The following is a 20,026-nucleotide window of genomic DNA, read 5'->3' as shown; positions in this document are numbered from 1 at the left end:
ATCAGTAACCCTGTCCTTCTGCTTGAGGCTCTGCCTGTCTACTGGAGATAAACACTTCAAGTTCCTTCTCCACAATGTTGGGCATTGTGGCTAAGGTAGCCCCATTGAGTCCTTATAGTCTCTCACCTCCTGGGTCTCTGGTGCTTTCTAGAGGGGCCCCAACCTCTCACCCCACGTACTGTTTTATCTCCATACTTTCTCTTGGCCTCTTGGCTTTGCTTCTATCCCCCTGCCTCGCATCTGATCCTGTTCCTCGTTTCACCTTTCCCATCCAGGTCCCTCCATCCCTCTGCCTTCCTTGATTATTTCCTTCCCCCTTCTAAGCTGAATTGAAGCATCCTCACTTGGGCCTTTCTACTTGATATCCTTCTTATGGTCTGTGGGTTGCATCCTAGGTATTCTGTACTGTTTTGGCTAATATCCACTAATCAATATTCATACATGCCATGCATTTCCTCACTGAGGATGATATGTTCTAGTTCCATTTGTCTGAAAAATTCATGATGTCCTCATTTTTAGTAGCTGAATAGTATTCCATTTTGTAAATGAATCACATTTTTTGTATCCATTCTTCAGTTGACGGACATCTGAGTTGTTTGTATCTTATAACTATTATATACTAGGCTTCTGCGAACATGATGAAGCACATATCCTTGTGGTATGATGAGGCACCTTTTGGGTATGTGCCAAGAAGTGGCATAACTGGCTCTTCAGTTAGAACTATTTCCAATTTTCTCAGGAACCAGCCGATTGCTTTCCAGAGTGTGTGCAAAATTTGTAATCCTACAAGCAATTTAGGAGTATTCTTATTTTTCCACATCCTGGACAGCATGTGCTGTCACTTTAGTTTTTGATCTTAGCCATTCTGGTTGGTGTAAGGTGGACTCTCAGAGTCATTTTTATTTGCATTTCTCTGATGACTAAAAACTTTGAACATTTCTTTAAATGCTTCTTGGTCATGTTAGATTCTGCCATGGGAATTCTCTGTTTCGCTCTGTACCCCATTTTTCAATTCTGTTATTTGGTTTTTGTGGATGTTCCCTTTTTGAGTACTTTATATATTTTGAATATTAGCACTCTATAGGATGTAGGGTTAGTGAAGATTTTTTTTCCCAATCTTTAGGTTGCCAATTTGTCCAATTGAAGGTGTCTTTTGCCTTACAGAAGTTTTTCAGCTTTATGAAGTCCCATTTATCAATTCTTGATCTTAGAACCTGAACCATTGGTCTTATAGTCAGGAAATTCCCCCCTGTGCCAATGAGTTTGATGCTCTTTGCCACTTTCTCTTCTAATAGATTCAGTATATCTGGTTTTATGTTGAAGTTCCTGATCTTCTTGGACTTGAGCTTTGTGATAAATATGATCTATTTTCATTTTCTACAGATAGCCCTCCAGTTTGACTCACACAATTTATTGAAGATGAATTCTTTTTTCCACTGTGTGTGTTTTTGGCTTCTTTGTCAAAGATCAAGTATCCATTAGGTGTACATGTTTACTTCTGGGTATTTGATTCTATTCCATTGACCAACCTGTCTATTTCTGTACAAATACCATGTAGTTTTTATCACTATGTCTTTGTAGTACAGCTTGAGGTCAAGAATGGTAATTCCCCCTGGAAGTTCTTTTATTGTTAAGGATAGTTTTTACTCTCTTGTTTGTTTTTGTTTTTCCAAATGAAGTTGAGAATTTCTCTTTTCTTGTCTGTAAAGAATTGTGTTGGAATTTTGATTGGGATTGCATTGACTTTGTAGATTGATTTTGGTAAAATGGCCATTTTCTCTATGTTAATCCTACCAGTTCATGAACAGGGAAGATCTTTCTATCTTCTTGGGTCTTCTTCAATTTCGTTTTACAGAGATTTGAAGCTCTTTTGAACAGATTTTTGCTTGCTTGGTAAGAGTTACACCAAGATATTAAGAACCATTTTTGTCTGTTAGGAAGGGAGTTGCTTCCCTACTTTCTTTTTCAACCTGTTTATCATTTATGAAAAGGAAGGCTACTGATTTGTTTGAGTTAAGTTTACATCCTGCTACTTTGCTGAAGATGTTTATCAGCTATAGGAGTTTTCTGGGAGAATTGTGGTGGTCGCTAATGTATACTATCGTATCATCTGAAACACAAAGACCCAAAAAGAGAGAGAACTTTAGATCAAACTGTCTTATGAAAATCAATGCAAAAATACTCAGTAAAATTCACCACAATCAAGTAAACTGAATCTCAGGAATGTAGGGCTGGTTCAACAAATGAAAGTCCATCAACATAATACACTAAATAAACAAACTCAAGGCAAACGGCCACATGATCATTAGATGCCAAAAAAGGCTTCAACAAAATACAACACCCCTTCATGTTAAAAGTCTTTAAGAGATCAGAATTCATGGAACATGCCTAAATATAATAAAATAAATATATAGCAAACCAACAGCCAACATCAAATTAAATGAAGAGAAACTAGAAGCAATCCCACTAAAATCTGGGACAAGACAAGGTTGCCTACTCTAGTCCTATCTATTCAATAGAGTACTCAAAGTTAGAGCTAGAGCAACTATACAACCAAGTGGGATCAATGGGATACAAATTAGAAAGAAATATATTTTCATATATTTTAAAAATTATGTATTAAAACATTTAATGTATACTATGCTTATAACCTAGAAAATGAGGAGGTGCTTGCTCTTTAAACTTCATGTTACATAGGAAAGTGTATACAGGGGTTCAGTGGTTAAGAGCACGTACTGTTCTTGCAGAAGACCTGAATTTAATTCTTAGCATCCATATCAAGTAGTACATAACTACCTATTAAGATTAGTAGACACAGTGGACTTATCAAGAAACTGTTCTCCAGAGTACACAGCACCAGACACACACACACACACACACACACACACACACACACACACACACACACGTTAGTTTAATAATTTTTTAAAAATGTATTTTGAAAACGAATGTGAATATTTTATATAAAATTGAAGGAATACAACTCTAGCTTTTGAAGGAATAACTTTTTAATTGAGTAAGCAACAAACTAAAATTTTCAGATACTTTCTATTATTACAAACTCTCTAAACACATACATACTATTTGGCAAAAATCCTAGTTTTGACATTTAAAGTTTACATAAAAGGTTTAAAATTTCTGATTAAGCATAACATGTATTTGTGATCTAGTGTAAACGATGTCATTATATGTGAAAATTAGATAAAATAAGTGAGATTGAATATTGTAGATCTTAAGTAACAAGTGATGTAAGATTGGCATCAGTTATCATCCTGTATTGTTTCATTATGTAAGCCTGACTTTGAAAAAATTCCTAAATTAGTTTTAACTCTTTTCTTTTTTCCCTTTAACCATGTAAGAATATCTTTCTTTCCTATCAAAAAAGAACAGTCTTTTCTTACGGTATGTGATGATTTAAGTGTATCATTTCTGTATTACCTTAAAACCTAGGTGACAAATATATTAAATTTTGTGAAAACATTTCTTCAAAGTTTGCATAAGCCAGGCCTTCAGTGCCATTTATTTTGGTTTTAGATCAATGCAGGCTACAGTCATTTTCCTTTCCTTGGAAGAGCATAGCTAACAGGTTACTATGGATTTTTAGGAGCAAAATACAAAACATTATATTTCAGAACCATCATTGCCTTTATTTTCTATTATAATGAGTAATAAGAGTAATAAATTTGAAGGCAGGCCATTCAGGACCATGGTCAAGTGAGAGAATTAACAAGAGCAGAGAAAGATGAATTTCAAAGGGGACTACCAGGTGAGGAAACATGTGTTTGCAATTGTTGAGTCGGTTTAATCTTACTCATTTTGGGTTTATATGCTGGAAAAGAGAAATACTATATTTGCTAAAAATGTCTTTGCCATAAAAGTCTCCAAAATGTATGGGCTTTCTTTCCATAAATTTATTTTGGATGGTGTTGTTCACAGTTAAGAAGTATCACTGGGTTGCCAAACACAGAATAGCCCTTTGAAATGAATTCCTGGAATATCATGAAAAGTTTATTATAGTAATCTGTGCACATTTAAGTGACATAAACTCATTTGATTCCTTTCTTCTGTATGGTGGAAACAAAGACAGATCCATTTAGAAGTACAGACTTACAGGAAAGATTTAGATTTTCTTGAAAATTCTAAAATGTTATATCTGAATCAAAGATGCTTTGTAAGACTAAATATTTCTTTACAGAATTATATGTTAGTGGTATATACTTGTACAAATACAATTTTAAAAACAATGATATGAAGAGAGAACAGGTAACATCATACATCAGATGTTTCCACAACATAATATAAATGTGAATTGTTTTACTAGTATCACACACTTACATCTTCCCTATTTTGTATTTTTCAATGTATTTTGATTATATTTTCTTCTCCCCCTGATTTTCCTCTACCTCCCTTCCCTACATACCCAACTTTATTCTCTTAGTATACATACATACATACATACATACATACATACATACATACATACATACATAGATTCTAAAACAAAACAGGAAATGCATGCAAAGTAATGCAAAAGTCAAAAACAGAAAGGCAAACAATTAAAAGGCAGAGAAGGCAATAAATGCCCAACTGACATAAAATGAAAGAAAAGGTCAGCAAAAATGGTAATTTGTGTTGCCTAAATGCTCCTGGACATGGGGTCTACCCTGCAGCATATTTGCATGCCCATTGGCACTCCATTGGAAAAAAAAAAAGCAATTTTACCTTTGACAGCAGATATCAATTGTCAATAGCTTCTTGGTTGGGGTGGGATTTGTTTCCACTAATCCAGCCTAGTGCTAGGTCGTAGCTTGAACTTCAATAAATCTGTGCAGGCTTCCCCAGTCTGTGAGTTCCTGTGTGCCTCAGACCGATTGTTTCTGGAAGGCAACGTCTTCTTGAACTCTCATTATCCCTGGCTCTAGCAATATCTCTGTCCTCTTCTGCTTCAATCCATGAACCCTGAGAGGCGGGGCTTGATGAAGACATTCATTTAGAACTGAGTATTCCAAAGGTCCTCACTTTCTGTATATTATACACTTACAGTCTCTATGTTAACTCCCATCTACTGCAAGACAATGTTTGTCTGATGGAGACTGAGCAAGGCACTGACTTATGGGTAAAAGCAGTATCATTGTGAGTCATTTTATTGTTATTTTAAGTTTGAAATTATATTATTTCTTCTTTTCCTTTCTCCTCTTCAACCTCTTATATGTATCCATCCCTTGCTTTCATTCATGGCTTCTGTTTTGAAGTTGTTTTACAAATACACACACACACACATGCATGCACACACACACACACACACACATGCATGCACACACACACACACACGCATGCACACACACACGCATGCATACACACCTTCTTGTCCCTTTATCTAGAATTGGAGACTCAAAAACTATATCCTGCTATATTAGCAAGCCTCTAGGTGTCTTTCCTGTTAGGTTAGGTCATGCTGGTGAGACTTAATGGATTTAGGAGACATAATCTGACAATGTTCTTAGATAACTGTGTTCTTTAGCTTTTACATTCTTCCCCACTGGTTTTTATTTTAAACTGGTTACTAGAGCACAAAACAAGACAGCTTCATTATATTTGATTTTCCCTGAAAATGTGAACAGAAATAGGCTAAAAAGTTCTGCATTCTTAAACAGCTGAAGTATTCTTATTTGATTGACAGTATAGGCAAACTACACATACATAATCTGTAACACTTTTAATAATGTATATTAAGACTCTGTTCATTTTATACAAACAAATAATGACTTTTTTCAGTTATAAGGAAAACTAGTGGACCAAAGTCAAGCAAAATATTGTAACAAATTTTGTTGAACTTTACTCATCAATCCTGACCCCCTCAGACATGCTGCAGTCTGAGGATGGATGGAGACACTGACAAGAGTATTTCGAACTCTCCTTCCCGCTGAGGATCAAAGGCCCAGCTCCACATGTGATGACCTGCATTTTCCTACTGAGCTACATCTCCAGAATTTTAAACATTACTTCCAAAATGTCATCTGTTCCTTAAAGCAAAAACCATCAATGCTACAAAAATTACGAAAAACTATACTGAATTTGGACTTCATAATGACAATTGAGACACATGAAATATTTCCATATTGCTGAAAACAAAAACAACCTATGTTTTAATTTAGAAGGTTACATTCTCTGGTTTCTTGCAAAGGAGAGCATTGACTGAAGTATAGATTCACAATGAAGCCAACCAGATTAAGAAAAGATCCTAGGGAAGATCAATAGACTGTTCTTGGTGCCATCACAATAAAGGACAAGGAAGAACTGTTTTACCAGGGACAAATCCAAAGAGGCTCAAAGAATTGTCATTTCTGTAGAAACCTCAAGAAAACATTCTTCTTTTGCATGGACTGTTGAGGGATATCTGAGTCAGATGTTCTTGTACATACATACTTCAAGATTTCTTATACCTCTTGTGTTTTGTAGAACGGATATTACTGTGTAACCAGAGATGGAGAACTGGTGTTTTAAGACTCTACAGTCCAGTAGTATTTTAGTAATTGTCCTGACTCTCTTCCAATTGCTTTGTAAGAGATTCTTCACATGATCCTAGGCTTTGGAAAGAAGAGGCCTTATAATAAGAACTGCCCCGGCAGAAGTCTGAGTTCTTACAGTGGCTCGAGCTGGATTCTACCCTTTTTATTTTCCCCTTCATGCATGGTTATTGAGATTGCCTGTATGATTGAGTTCTTGGCACCTCAGCTCTAAAAAAAGATTTAGATAAATTAAAAGAGCTTCCGAGAAAAGCCACAAAAAATGATGAAAGAGTTAGTAGTATTGATTTATGAGGAAAGATTAAAAGAATGACTTTCTTTGGCATGGCATCAAATTAAGCTCTGGTGGCACACTATGACTATAAATATTTGTAAACAGAGGGGGGGGACATTCTTTTATTGGTCTAGTGAGGCAATGTGTTATGCAAAATAGAGAAGGTTAGTATTGACTATAAAGGTCCCTCCTTCTGCCTTTTCTCTTTAAATCTGCTGCTGTATTTCTCCTAGGAAAGGAACAGCCATCATTTAGTGTTTAGAAGTCACTGCCTTACTCTGGCTATACGTGGAGGAAAACAAGAAAGAAAAAGCTATAGCACGGTTTCTTATCAGTTTCTAAAAATGTTGAACAATGTTTATGAGCTTTCTAAATCTTTGAGGTTCTGCCATCCAATGGTGGCCTTAATAACCGAGCTACTATTAAAATTTTAAACATTGTGCTACCAGATTCTCATGCCTTAATGTTTCTTTCTACGCAAGTGCTACCAAACTTCTGTATTCCACACAGTGAAGGGATACACTCTTTCTTATTGAAGAGATGTCTTCACCATAACAGCTGTGCACAAGGCAAGCTACTGTGCCATCTGGAAACTTAAGATATGATAAAGTCAAGGTTGAGCATTTGATGAACACCGTCCTACTGCGTTCAAAAAGGCACAAGCCTCTTCTAATCCAGACAGTGAAAGGACCCAAGCTTTGTCCTCCTTCTACAGTGTACTTGAGCAATTATTTAAAGCGGATCCTATTCAAAGTATAAATTCCCTCACAAAGGACTTTTTATTTTATGTATACAGGCTTCCTTTAAATTGACTTAAGCTGTTTCTTGAAATTTTTGCATATCATGTCATGAAAACATCATAATTAACTTCATCTTAAATGAAGGCATGAAACTATACATTACTTATAAATCTGAATAATCCATCTTGACTCTGCTAGGCAACTTTTCTCATATTGTTTATATAAGGAAATGAACTTTAAGACCCAACTTTGAAGAGCAGTATGACATTCTTCTAGAGGTCCAATTCCCACGGTGAAGCTTTGTGTGGGACAGGTTAGTGTCAATCATGTTAATTATGTGAATTTGCTTTAGTGAAAGGACCTCATTTGGTTGTCATTCACTAGAACTGCGCTCTAACAAGCATTATAATTCATGATTAGCAAATTAGTATTTCAGTATTGAAGAATTACCTGTGTACCTAGCCTTTGAAGATGATTCATGCATATTGTAAAACCGGAATTAATAAAATTAAAAAAACCCACTAGACTTATCGTTTCAAATAAAGAGATGAAGTCAAACACTTAGAAGTGCCAAGATTCTACTTAAAATTTATCTCTTTATTAGCATGTGATTTGGTATGGATAACTTTTCATTTCTTTTCTTTAACATTGAACTCCCATAAGCTTACCTCTGTCTTTTCAGAAATAATTGAACATTTATGTTTATAGTCTATACCTAAGAATTGCAAAGCAAACGAAGATTATGGTAGAATTGCCATAGTATTAATATACATACAACTTTCCAGAAACAATCCCTCAATTCTCTCTCACCCACTCTCTATAAAACAATAATCTTAAAGAAAGATACATATAATTATAAAGCTTTATTAATTTGTAATACAATGAAAATATTCAGTAAAAATAAAATTGTCACATTTTTCTTAATCTAAGTACTCATGAAAAAAATTAAGATTTTCTTCAAAAGATTTAATGCCTTAACACTATTGTATTCGGTGCACTTATTTTCAATAGTTTAAGATATATAAAATAAAATAATGCCTATTGTAAGAAAACTTCATTTTGTATACAGTAACAGCAAGTAAAACTTCAAACCTATAAGACATCTCAAAGCAGGGAAAAGAATCATTGTTTGAGACTGCGGAAAGACCTAATAATTTATTAGTTTTGCTTCATGCAATTTTAACCAAAATTTTCAAGTAATAATTTAGAAAAAAATTGCAAAATTGAAAAATCTCTAAGATTGATGAAATCAAAAATAAATGTAATTGTTACAAAAATAAATGAATAAAATTAATCACAATTAACAATTCATAATCTTGATTTTTCAACTTGCGTAGAACATAGTGTAGCAGATTTTTTTATTTGCTAATGAACACTGTATAAGAAATAATTAATTAATTGAAAGTGGAAGTCTGTTCACATTTATATATATATACATGCATATATATGTACATATATTTAATATGTGTATATGTATGTATATATGATGTAATGTACTTATATGTGTGTGTGTGTGTGTGTGTGTGTGTGAGAGAGAGAGAGAGAGAGAGAGAGAGAGAGAGAGAGAGAGAGAGTATTCCTTGGAATGTAGATAGTAGTTCCAGCAACATTTGCTGAAGGCCAGGAATATGTATTTAGGTTACTATTAAAAATCCGTTAGCCATAAATACTTGGATATTTTTCCATGCTTCTTTTTTTTCTGTGTTAAGGGTTCTTTTTTAATGTATAAAATTATTTATTGTAAATAAATTTTTACTTAAGGTGTTGGTTTGATTTCTTTGCTGTCCATCCAGGGCGTCTAAAAATAGCCCTTTCTGTGCTTTCAGCCCTGCATAATAAGAACATGGGAGTAATGCGATGAGCACTCTAGGACCATCTACATATAAAGTAACAACTGGATAAAGATTTGCTCAAAAAGTGTTCCCAACAGGTTAACTGCTAATCAAGTAGCATATGGAAAACCTAATGAGAATTTTTCTTTATGGTCATGTCCACAGCAAATGAGAAACTTTTCTTATTCTACGATGGGACCTATATTTCTGTTTTTGTTACAGTACTATGGTTTCTTGTGAGATAATTTAAAATTAGTAAACATTATACCTAGATATTTTTTTCTCAAGCTAAGATTAGCTACTTGCTGTCTCTTAAGGCAAACTATTAATTATTTTACTTTATTTTTAAGATTTATTTATTTTATGTATATGAGTACACTGTTGCTGCCTTCAGACACACCAGGAAAGGGCATCAGGTCCCATTACAGATGGTTGCAAGCCACCATGTGGATGCTGGGAATTGAACTCAGTACTTCTGAAAAAGCAGTTGGTGCTCTTAACCACTGAGCCATCTCTCTAGCCCCTGTTAATTGTTTTAGACAGAGGGTTTTTTTTTTATGGAAACTGTCGCTGGAATTGTGAATGACATTGCACAAAATCTGCTTATTTCTTTTGTTGGCACGGGCAGTTTAAAAATGACAATTTTGATCACTGAGTAATTAATAACTTTCCATTATTTGTGTCTTCTTTGGTTACATTCATCAATGTCTTACAGTTTTCACTTCACAACTTTTATTCCTTGTTAAAATGTATTAAAAACTATTTTATTCATTATAATTCAATCAGGAATTAATGGTTGTCTTGGTTTCTCTTGAAATAAATCACTCACATAAAGCAATGTTAACTGATGATCGTATGCCTGTCTTTTATCCTCCAAATGGTTCTAAATTCATATCTTCTAACTTTTGAAGGTCTCTTTAATATTTTATAAGTTGATCATAATTCCTACACTAAGTATTCACACACTCCCTTCAATCTTTATGATTTGGGACCCCTTTACCATCTTTGTTATTATTCTTGCTAGTGCTGTGAGTTTGATGCTGAACTAAGGTGAGAAGAATTAACCTTCTTGCATTGTATTTAATATCAAGTACTTTTTGGTTTTGCAAACAGTTATATGTGTGGGCTTTTTGTAAATTTCCTCTGTTATTTTGAAGAAAATTCTCCTTTCCTTTAATTTGTGGAGAATTTTAATAATAATAATAAGCTGTTGATTCTAGTCAAATATATTTATAAAGATGATATTAGTTTTATTTCTCTCATCATTCATACCATATACCACATTGCCTTGCATATGGCTTTCACTATAGGATGAGTTCAGTTTTTGATTTGTTGTGCAATTTAGTTTGCTAGTATGTAGTTGAGAACTTGGGCAACTTTGATAATCAGGGCAATGGCTTGTAGATTTCTTTTCTCTATAAATGTTGGGTGTGACATCAGATGATGCTGACCTGACACAATGAGCTTGGAAGTGTTCTTACTTCTTCTACTTCTTTTTTTTACTGGACATTTTATTTATTTACATTTAAAATATTTCCCCTTTCCCAGTTTCCACTCTGCAAACCCCCTATCCCATACCCCCTCCCTTCTTCTATGAAGGTGCTCCCCGACACATCCATTCTCATCTTCCCGCCCTGGCATTCCCCTACACTGGGGCATCGAGCCTTCACAGGACCAAGGACCTCCCTTCCCATTGATGCCAGACAAGGTCATCTTCTGCTACATATGCAGCTGGAGCCATGGGTTTCCCTATGAATATTGTTTTATTGGTGGTTTAGTCCCTGGGAGCTCTTGTGGGGGTGGGAGGTCTGGTTGCTTGACATTACTGTTCTTCCTATGGGGTTGCAAACCCCTTCATCTCCTTCAGTCCTCCCTCTAACTCCTCCAATGGGGACCCTGTTCTCAGTCCAGTGGTTGGCTGCAAGCATCCACCTCTGTATTTGTCAGGCTCTATCAAAGCCTCTCATGAGACAACTATATCAGGCTCCGGTCAAGCACTTCTTGGCATCCACAATAGTGTCTGGGTTTGGTGTCTGTATATGAGAAGGAATCCTGGTGGGGCAGTCTCTGGATGGCCTTTCCCTCAATTTATGCCCCACACCTTGTCCCTGTATTTCATTTAGACAGGAGCAATTCAGGGTTAAAAATTTGGAGATGAGCATGGCCCCATCCCCCAACTGGAGGCCTTGCCCAAGCTCTGGATATGTTCTGGTGGCTACATGGTGTTCCTACTTCTTTAAAATACTTCTTTAATGTGCCTCTTCTTAGAAGAATTTAAGAGGACTAATATTAATATTTCTTTGATTTTGGACAGAATTAAACTATGACCACATCTGGTCGTAAATTTATAATTGTTGGAAGATATTTGCTATTTCAATGTCTTCATTTGCCCTTGTTTTGCTTAGATTTTTCTACTTATTTCTTTATAAAGGTGGTAGACTCATGTAAGAGAATCATCCTAATTTAAATAACCTTCCACCTTTTTGCCAGATATACTCATTTTGTGAGGTACTAATAATTAGGGCTTTACTCTGAATCTTGAGGTCATAGTTCAACCAATTTTATCTATGTGAATTTTGCTATATCAATAACCATTTCTCAGAGAACACTTGATATACCCAATACCACTGTCAAAACAAAGATGCCTATATAAACGCTTTTAAACCATAGATAGGAAAAACTTATCTTTTCCAAAAGTTCTTATTAATTTGCGAAGAAAATTTATAAATATTATCATTTTTCTGGCAATATCCTTATGACAGAGGTAATACTAAATATAATAATATGCAATATTCATGTTTAAAATCATCTGTCTGATATTGTGCTGTACATTTCATAAACATTATTAGAGATAATACCTCCTTATCTTTAAATAGGAAGGTTTCCAAACTATGAGAAACTGGAAAATAATATTTTCTTATAATGTTTTTTATTATATGTCATTCAGCTTTATATATGTACATATATAAAGGTATATATGTATATATAGGTATCTATGCATTTTTACCTGTAATGTACATATATCTTTAAGGTCTATCATGAGTAGCTGAAGACATCGAGAGACCTTACTAATTAAATTAACACTTTGTATCTTCAAGTTTTCTGAGTGTTTTTCCTTATTTTTTGAAACGATTTATGAAATATGTCTATTATAACTCGGTTAGCAATTCATGATAATTAAAAGGATGATTATCTTATTTTCTAGGTATTGACATGAGACCTATTAGAGACTGGCATAGTCAATCTAGGGCTGTGTTTTCAGTAATGTAGATCAGATAACAGATGTGCACAGCATGCACGGCAGACTGTCTTATAAGTCCAGGAGGATGATTTTTTAGAGCTTCTATCACATCTAACAAAACCTTACTCTGAATTCACAAAGAAAAGTAGCAATTTTAGAGTCAGGGAATCTTTGCCCTTCACATTACAATTTGCTAAATAAGATTAAAACTATAAATGAAGTGACAGATAGTTATTGTTTCTGTCAGTTTGGTGCCTGTCACGAAAATGAAACAAATACTTAGTCCCATGATAATAATCCATATTCACAGAAGAGCACTTTTCTTCGCAAACACCCAGCAGTCTGTTGGCTTCTGTTAAATCTTAGATGAATAAAATTATGCTCTCTGTATCCATTCACCCAAAATACCTATGAATGTTGTCTTAGTTAGGCTTTTACTGCTGCGAACAGACTCCATGACCAATGCAAGTCTTATAAAGGAAAATATTTAATTGAGGCTGGCTTACAGGTTCAGAAGTGCAGTCCATCATTAAGGTAGGAGCATGGCAGCGTCCAAGCAGGCATGGTGCAGGAAGAGCTGAGAGTTCTACATCTTCATCTGAGGGCTGCTAGTAGAATACTGACGTAGGCAGCTAGGATGAGGGTCTTAAAGCCCACACCCACAGTGACACACCTACTCCAACAATGTTACACCTCCAAAAGGTGCCACTCCCTGTGCCAAGCATATTCAAGCCATGTAAAAGGTGAAAGCTACCGAAATTGAAAATCTCTATAATAGGGTTATATATCAACCCCTGCGTCAAAGACATATTCTTTCAGTGTGATTTCAGATGAGAATTTATTCTTAAAATTTATTATTCATATTGCCTTCTGTATGATTGTTTATAAACACAATACCATAAAGGGCAATTTTATTTTGATAATATTTAGAATTTAATTTAGAGCAGATATTGTTAAATATGTAACATAACATGATTCAAATAATCCCTCAATATCATTGCTTCCACTTATAATTTAATCTATTTTCTTATCATTTTCAAATTCCTGTGTGTGTGTTCTTCATGATGGAAAGGTATTATAGATCAATAATATCTTGAATTACTTTCACTCATCATTACCCCTGTTAGACAAGTAGAATGAAATTATGCAAAAGTTGATTTTATATGGAGCCAAGAAATGCACTGATGCCCTAAAACCAGGAATAAACAGGATTATGGTTCATCATATAGCAAGGAAAAGTTGGTTATTACTTAAAGGGATGTAGATTCTTTAACAGAAATAACAAGAATAGTTTCAGAATGTGATCAGAAAAGAATTAGAATTGGATTCCAAACAAATATTCAGAGGAAACAATGGAAACAATATTAAATATATGTTGTGTAGGGTTCTAATACCTCAAATAACCCTTCAAAGATGTTACCTAGCAAAGGCAAGTCTGGCTTCTGTGAACTGATGTGTATGAAATACCACCAAGCAAAGTACAACCAAAGTATAGGACAGGTCAAGGTGCAGTTTTTACACGTTTAGGTTTAGAGGAGTCCCTTGACAAACACATCATTATTAATTTCTTTTATGTTGAAAATTATGGGATCTCATTAAGGATTAAAGAATTCTCTATTATGCTGAGATCTGGGCTCTTTCTTCAAACCTGAATGTTATCTTGACCCAAGATGTTTATAGGAGCTTTCACCATTGCTGCCTGATTTGGTCCTCAGGTAAGAAGATTGTTCCAAAATCTTCAGCACCACTACCTCCCACAAGGTCATGCTTGTAAGTCCTATATGTCACTTTTGTTTATAGCATACTGGAAAATCCTTGCTTTTATGAAAATAATAAGCAGCAAGAGAGAGTTGAAAATATATTGTTTTATTTTTTATTCAAAAATCTTGGTAACAGATTAAAATTTAAAGTCAAGTTTGAGAACAAAATGCTATCAAACATTAAGGTAACATGGTGATTTGTCATAGATTTGGGATAGAAATCACCATTCTGAAAGTATATGGTAAAGGAAGGAGCTCTCAGAAAGGCTAGCGTAGGCATGCATATTTTACTTACATATCTGTTTCTCAATTTTCCCAACAGGATAAGGAAAGTCATAGAATTTGATGCATGCTGTGTTTTTAATCATTTTTTGAACATCTATAACTGTCGTCTAAAGTTATGTGGACATTGCAAATCTAGCACCAAACTTCCAAAATTTACATTTGTGTATAAGATGACCAGTAATAAAAAATGAACTTAGGAGATATATATATATATATATATATATATATATATCTTTCATTAAATTCTACAACCCTTAATGATATAATAAAGATAGAATCTTTGCCAAAAAATGGTTAAGCTTTAATAAAACCTTGTTAAAGGATCAACACATTTTTAAAATTCACCATAGGCATTTAGGTCAATGATGTAGTTAATTTGATTTGTTCCTTAACAATAAAAGAAGACTGCGTTGGTGAATTCCAGGTATGTGACCACTCATGCAAGGTAATTAGTATAACTTCCTTTCTCTGTGAAGTTTCAAAATGTAAGAAGACAAAAGAGAATGAAACAAGAACATTTCTACTGTGAGAAGTTGCAGTTAGGATGTGTACCGAAATGGCAAGGGAAAGGTGTGATTCTCTCTACAATGTGTCACAATGTAAGAGGGGTCACTCAACCGTGACTCTGAATTTCAAGAGAAAAACATAGCCACTACATATCCTTGTCTACTTCATAGAGGGAAAGGCAAGGACATATAATTTAGTTTTGTTTCTTTTCTACGTTTCATATTGTCAGTGTCCTAATAGAATGCTACATGGACTAATGATCTTAAAAGTCTACCTTTTAAGAATAGAAGTGCACACTTGAGAGGCAGACACTAGTGGATCTCTAGGCTCAAGGTCATTTGGGTCTACATAGTCAGTTACAGTATAGCCGAGGCTACATAGAGAAACCCTGTCTCAAACAAAAGAAAACAAGAATCAAACTGACAGGAAAAGAAGGAAGTTTAAAGAATAATGGTGATCTTGCATCACAGGGAAAATACACATTAAAAAATGACACTATCATTTATTCACTTTTATTGCTCAATACTTCAGAATCAGGCTTTAGATAACAACTGGTGTGTGTTTCTGCATGTGCACATTTGTGTGCATGCAGGCACACAAACATGTGCATGTTTGTGGGTTCCAGATTTCAGGCTCCAGTATCATCGCAGGGATGTACCTGCTTCTGTCCCTCCAACTGAAGCATTACAAAACAAGTGTGTCTGGCTTTTTCTTTTTGTTCTTTTTTCATCATTTCTTTTTTAATATAGGTTTGTTAATGATAAAATTTTTGTTTGTAAGGCAGGTATTTTATAAATTAAACCACATCCCTAGCCCTAGATTATTTTTCTTACTTTAAAACTGTTAGTGGATTGTTTTATTTGGATGTTAAATGATATCCCCTATCCTGATTTTCCCTCCCTGTTATTCCATCCCCCGCCCCTGCTTCTATGAAGGTGCTTCCCCCACCAATCCACTCACTCCCAACTCTCTGCCCTGACATTTGGGCACTGAGCCTTGACAGGACCAAGGGCCTCTCCTCCCATTGATGCCATCCTCTGCTCCATATGCAAAGGGAGCCATAGGTTCATCTCTGTGTTCCCTTGGAATGGCCGTTTAGCCCTGGGAGCTCTGGTGTGTCTGGTTGGTCTTGGGTCAAAAATTTTGAAGATGGATGGGTGGCCCCATACCTCAACTGGGGGTTTTTGTCTATGTAGTTCCTTTAGGTTCGATCTCCCTACTATTGGGCATTTTGGTTAAGGTCATCCCTAATGAGTCCTGGAAACATCTTACATCCCTGGGACTTTCTAGAGGTTCCCCTGCCCCATCCCCCACTGAAACATATTTTCATTCATTCTTCTGGCCCTCTCGGCTTCTCTCCTGTCTGCCTCCATACCTGATCCTGTCCCCATTTCCTCCTCCCATTGCTATCTTTGTCTCTGGTCCCTGCCTCCCTCTGCATCCCATTAATATTCCCCCTACTAAGTGGAATCGAAGTATCCATACCTGGGCCTTCCTTGTTAAGCTTCATACTGTCTCTGAGTTGTGTCATGTGTATCTGTACTATTTGGCTAATATCCACTTATCATTGAGAACACACCATGCATATCCTTTTGGATGTGGGCTACCTTGCTCAAAATGATATCTATTATTTCCATCCATTTGCCTGCAAAATTCATTATGTCCTTGTTTTTAATAACTGAGTAGTATTTCATTGTGTAAATGAACCACATTTTCTGTATCCATTCTTTGGTTGAGGGACGTCTGGACTGTTTCCAGCTTCTGGAAAACAATACAAGTTCATTGTTCCTGTCCTTTTTTTTTATTAATCATTTTATTCATTTACATTTCAAAAAACCCCACTCCTGGTTCTCCCTCCACCACCCCTCCAAATTATGCCCCCCTCTTTGTCTCTATGACGGTGCTCCTCCACTCACTCACCCATTCCTGCCTCACCACTCTAGCCTCACCCTATGTTGGGGGATCCAGCCTCCACAGGATCAAGGGCCTCCCCTCCCACTAATAGCAGATAAGATAATCCTTTGCTACATATGTAGCTGGAGCCATGGATCCTTCCATGTATACTCTTTGATTTGTGGTATAGTCCCTGGGAGCTCTGGTTGGTCAGATTAGTTGATATTGTTCTTGCTGTGGGGTTGCAATTCCTTCAACTCCTCCAGTCCTTCCTCTAGCTCTTCCATTGGAATCCCTGGGCGCAGTCTGATGGTTGACTGTGAGGATCTGCCTCTGTATTAGTCAGGCGCAGGCAGCAGAACCTCACATGGGACAACCAAACCACGCTCCTGTCAGCAATCGCTTCTTGGCATCAGCAATAATAGTGTTGGAGTTTGATCGCTAGATGGGATGGATCTGGAGATGATTTTAGCTGAAATATCCAACAGAGGACGGATAGAACCTGTAAAGACCACCTGCAGTAGATAGGCACACTCCCCAGTTGAGGGATGGGGCCATCCACCTATCTTAAAAATTTTAACACAGAATTGTTCCTGTCCGAAGGAAAGACAGGGACAAAAAATGCACAGGAAGTCTTCTCAGAAACTCTTTAATATTCTATCAATTCCACCCATGCTGGCATCGCTAATAATAACATCTGTAACACTTTACTCTTCTTTGTGCCTTGCCAATGACCTATTAAATTTCCATGTCTAATTTCCACAGTATGTTTGTGATTCCAACATTGTTATCACCAATCACAATTTCCATCTTCTGCTTTGGGCTACGAGCATATTAGAATTGTAGATGTTGAAATTTGAACACAGTCTTCTGAAACGACTGTTCCCTTCTGTTTTCTCTAGTACACTATGGGTACTACAAACTCATGAATTTGTAAAGCATATACTTTGTCTTATTCTTGTTTATTTGATTCTTAATCAATTTTAACCCTTCTTCATGCCTTTTCGTCTTATAGGCCATTAAAACACCTAATTTGTAAAATTCTACTGTCTAAAATACCTAAATGTTTGTTGCGTTTATCACTCTTTGTGCTCTCATTCGCACATTTTCTACCTTGCTATCTCATTAAGAACCACCCTTATCACTTACTGAATTATTATCTGCCTCCTGAACAATGTTTCTATTTTAGTACTTGCTTATGCCCTTCTCCACACCTAAGCTCAGAAATGGCTTTCAAAGGTGAACTTCCAACTGTGCCTTGCTAAAAATCCATTGTCCTTAAATAAATTCAAAGCTTTTTATGGAGGGTATAGAGATTTGTTTTAAGGGCTTGTAGTACATGCACTTAACAATTCCTTTCTCTAAACACCATAGCATCATTCCCAAGGATGCAGTGATCCCTTATTGATATGCATGCATGGCTGTCTGGCAGCGTGTACATTCTTCACAGATCTCATACTACCAGGTGCAGCTTTCCATTGTCCCATAGCGATCTCTCCCCACATTCTCATGAATTATACTCATCCCCCCATAAATTGCACTAAATCTCTCTGTTGAATATATCACTGTCTTTTATCTTGCTGTCTCACAATTCTTATTTTCTCCGTTTATTTTCCACCCGTGTTCATAGTCTTCATTAGTTATAAGTTGTTGGGACTCAAAAAGTATTTCCTACCTGATCATCATTAAACCTCCAGCACTAGGAACTGTGTCAGGTATAATAAATGCTTACTCAATATTATAGATATTCTAAGAAAAAATAATAGCCAATGTACTCCAGTTTATAGATAATTAATACCTAACATATATTTTCGCATGTAAAATTTGTGCAATATTAGCAATAATTCTATGAGCAAGAAAGACTGTATTAGAGATGAGAGGAGTGAAATTGCTGGATTTAAATTTTTAGGTAGGGTCACTATGTAGAGATAAGAGCTTGTGGTGTGCTCAGCCCCAATTGGACACTGTATCGCCATTTAACCCAAGGCTTAAGGATCATCATAGATGAATAGGCAGAAATATTGTAGGAACCATAGGTCATAAATGAAGATAGCATTTTTTTCACTCAAGACATGGCAGTTGAGCACATGGACTAACAGTGATTGTGACAATATGTATGCACACAACTGTCTAATATTAAACTCCTCAAATTTTAGCATGGGTGGGGAGAGTGCCATCAAATACTACACCAAGCTAAGGATCTATTGTCAGTTGATGTCTGGGATAGAAATACATTTTTCTTCATAAATATGGTCCCTGAGAAAGTACTTAGGCATATACTGACAGGACTAAGTAAACTAGTTAAACAATCAAACAGATCTCACTAATTTTGGTGGAAATGGTGTTGGAGGATGGGAGAGAATGAGTGGCAGATTTGATCAGAACATGCTGTATCTATGTATAGAATTCTTAATTATTTTTAAATGAAGTTTGGAAGTACGAAAAAAAACTTAGTTCAGGTTTTCTTCAACAGATCCATATTGGCAAAAATTCTGAAGCCTGAAAAGTGCAAAATTTGCATAAATGATTCCACTAGACAGTGGTTCAAGCAATAATCAATCAAGAATAATAATTAACATTTAGTGAATATTTGCTAGATTATTCTCTACTTGTCTTCTAACTAATATGAACTTGTCCATTTGAGCCAAACTACTTTAGACTTGACTCACTTACATAACAGAAGATAGAAGGCAGCATCCACCATACTTCTATAGAATATAAAGTATCTAGTGCTCAGGCTAGCTAATTTATGGCCATTCTTTAAGCCTCATTGAAATTCATCTTCAGTATTACAGTTGAAAATGCTTCATATTGTGGGATTGTCACTTCTCTGTGGTTTTATTATTTAACCAGTAGCTTGATGTGGGACTGAGACGAGTGGAGGAGGGGTGATGAGGTCGAGGACAATTGTAAATTTGAAGAAACATTGTGTAGTTTAGAGCTGTCTTCAAGAATTGCCAGAAGGAG

The 20,026-nt window shown here is 35.7% G+C and overlaps 1 protein-coding gene and 1 non-coding gene across 5 annotated transcripts in view; one reads left to right on the top strand and one right to left on the bottom strand.

Annotated features, from left to right (window-relative positions):
- Mdga2 (MAM domain containing glycosylphosphatidylinositol anchor 2) overlaps nucleotides 1-20,026 on the top strand; it is an 802,265-nt gene that overhangs the window by 311,085 nt on the left and 471,154 nt on the right. The gene's annotated exons all lie outside the window — the stretch shown is intronic.
- On the bottom strand, nucleotides 9,457-9,574 carry LOC116906426. Its single transcript, XR_004388687.1, has one exon. It is a non-coding gene; the product is annotated as a small nucleolar RNA SNORA32 (small nucleolar RNA).

Source organism: Rattus rattus, chromosome 7, assembly GCF_011064425.1.
Source record: "Rattus rattus isolate New Zealand chromosome 7, Rrattus_CSIRO_v1, whole genome shotgun sequence".
Lineage (NCBI taxonomy): Eukaryota > Metazoa > Chordata > Mammalia > Rodentia > Muridae > Rattus > Rattus rattus.
Note: the sequence above shows the minus strand (reverse complement) of the source record. Positions and strands in the feature narration are given on the sequence as shown.